The sequence below is a fragment of the Octodon degus genome, unplaced genomic scaffold (assembly GCF_000260255.1).
Source record: "Octodon degus isolate 3935 unplaced genomic scaffold, OctDeg1.0 scaffold00008, whole genome shotgun sequence".
In the NCBI taxonomy this organism is placed as follows: Eukaryota; Metazoa; Chordata; class Mammalia; order Rodentia; family Octodontidae; genus Octodon; species Octodon degus.
The window spans coordinates 28,115,447-28,118,081 of record NW_004524584.1 but is presented as its reverse complement, the minus strand read 5'-3'; the positions used below and the strand labels follow the sequence as shown (position 1 = coordinate 28,118,081).

The 2,635-nt window shown below is 46.6% G+C and overlaps 1 pseudogene; it reads left to right on the top strand.

Annotated features, from left to right (window-relative positions):
* LOC101575752 lies at positions 1-1,276 on the top strand (annotated as a pseudogene).
* The last annotated feature ends 1,359 nt before the right edge of the window (positions 1,277-2,635 follow it).

Below are 2,635 nucleotides of genomic sequence, written 5' to 3'. Positions count from 1 at the left end.
ATGGTGGTGTCAGAGAGTAAGCTCAAGAAGATGGTGTCTAAGTACAAATACAGAAACCTAACTGTACATGAAACTGTCAGGGTTATTATTCTGTACAAAGATCTCAAACCTGTATTGAAGTCGTATGTTTTTAGTGATAGCAGTTCTAGGGAACTAATGAACCTCACCAAGGGGCAGGGAGATGGCTCAGTAGAATAAGCGTTTCCCTGGCAAGCACAAGGGCCTGAGTTCAATTCCCAGTTCTAAAAAAAAAAAAAAAAAAGACAGAACCTCACTGGAACAATTCCTGTGCCTTACAGAGGTAATATGTACACTATTCCAATATGCCTAAGGCTGCTAGACACATACCCATATAACCCCCTTAACTGTTTTGTTAAACCTACTACTTCAATGACTGTTAAAACAGGAAAGCATGTTGATGCAGATGGGTGATACATCTCCCTTGCCTGCACGAACGGAAGTGCCCTCCACCAGACTTGCTGGGGCTTATTCAGGCCATGATCGTGGTGTTTGCAGAGGAGCCTCCCACCTTCTCTCGTCCTACGTGTCAGCATCCTACCCACCGTACCAGGCAGCAGGGCCACCAAATTCCTCCTGCATGCCAGGCATGCCCGGTGGAATCCCTGCATGCCATCCAGATAGCCTCCCGATCCCAGGGGTTACCCTGGGTGTCCGCACCCAGCAGGTGGGCCTGCCATGACAAGTTCCCAGTACCCTCCCAGCCTCCACCTGCGACCACTGTGGGTCCCAGAGAGATGGCACCATCAGTGAGGACACCATCCGGGCCTCGCTCATTTCAGCTGTCAGTGACAAACTAAGATGGCGAACAAGAGAAGAAATGGATCGTGCCCAGGAAGAGCTCAATGCCTTAAAACGAACAGAGGAAGACCTGAACAAAAGACACAAGAAACTGGAAGAGATGGTCACCCACTTGGATCAAGAAGTAGCTGAAGCTGACAAACACATAGAACTTTTGAAGAAGAAGGATAAAGAACTCAGTTCTGCTCCGGAGAAGGTGGAAAATCCTTCTGAAGACAAGGATACTGATGAGGTTGTCCTTCCCACAGCCCCACTACACAAACAGATCTGCCCTCTCTATGCAGAGGAGAATGCGATTGAAGACACTATTTTTTACCTGGGAGAAGCCTTGAGGTGGGGAGCCATAGACCTGGACGTCTTCCTGAAGCATGTGTGTCTTCTGTCCCGTAAACTGTCCCAGCTGAGGACACTAATGCAAAAAGGAAGAAAGACTGCCGGTCTTGGTGGCCTCTACTGACTTCTGACACCAGCTGGAGATTGGCCTCTTCTAGAGCATTCTTTTTACTCTTCCTTTCTCGTATCAGTAGGTTCCCAGAATAAGTTATTTCAGTTTATCATTCAAGTGCAAAATATTTTGAATCAATAATATATTTTCTGTTTTCTTTGGGTAAAGACTGGCTTTTATTAATGTACTTTCTATCCGCTGTAAACTTTTTGTGCTGAATGTTGGGACTGACTGTGCTAAATAAAATTTGTTGCAGAAAAAAATGATGAGTCATTTCTAAGCTTTTGAGCTACAAAGAAAAAAAGAGCAAAATGCCTACAAAGTGTCTGAAGGAAATAATGTTGATTTGGGGCAGAACGCTGCTTTCTTAAAAGAATACAAAAATGCAAATATTAAGAATTAAGTTTGAAATTTTGATTAACTCATAATTTAAGGCCAGCGTGATAGCTCAGAGGACTAAGTGCCTGCTTTGGCAAGCGCGGGGACCAGGATTCGATGCCTGATCCCGCAGGCCACACCGGCCCCGCCCCAGGGGCACACTAAGCCAGTGACCGAGTCCAGGCGTGGTGGCACACACCTGTAAGCCCAGCGCTAGGGAGGCTGAAAACAGGAGGAGCACTTCGAGTCCTAGGTGCATAGTGAGACCCTGTGCCAAATACATAAACAAAAAAGTCATAATTAAAATCTTTTATATAACCTATCCTAAGGATACGTGATAAAAATATATATATACTTACTAAATACGGAAAGAACTGTGATCCAGAATCTTCACAAGCCTGTTACGTCACCAAAACTATGGTGAAAAACAAACTAAAAACAAGTACAAAGCAAACACATTTATAAAACAGGAACTGAAAACAGCTGGACAACCTGCGCAGGCTGCTCCAGGCTCCGAGCTTTCCCAGCTCACCGCTGCCTGCCGGGCCTCGCGCGCCCCCTGCCGGTGGCCGCGCGATGCCGCCCTGTGGGAAAAGCGCGCTGTTTGAAAAGCTTCATTCTGACGCACCTCCATAACTTATGTCATAAAATCAAAACATTTCAGCCCATCGCGACGAGTGACTGAAGGAAACAGGATTCGCCCTCAATGAGTGGCATATGCAGGCCTCAGAGGAAGAGTGGAGCTAACACTCCTCGCAGCACAGGCGTGAGGGGAACCACAGGTCCAGGGCTACCCTGTTCTTACCGCAGAGCAGAACATTAAAAACACAAGTCTCTTTTGGGTCTGAGAAGGTCAGTGAAATCCCCTCAGGATTTATTCTGAGATCCTGTACCTCAGACTGTAGAACCTTTGTCAGTGTCAGCCATGTGGATGAGTCACGGCCATTGCTTGGCCAATGTGCTCTCTGTGAAAGCCTGAGAGAATGTTTTCTC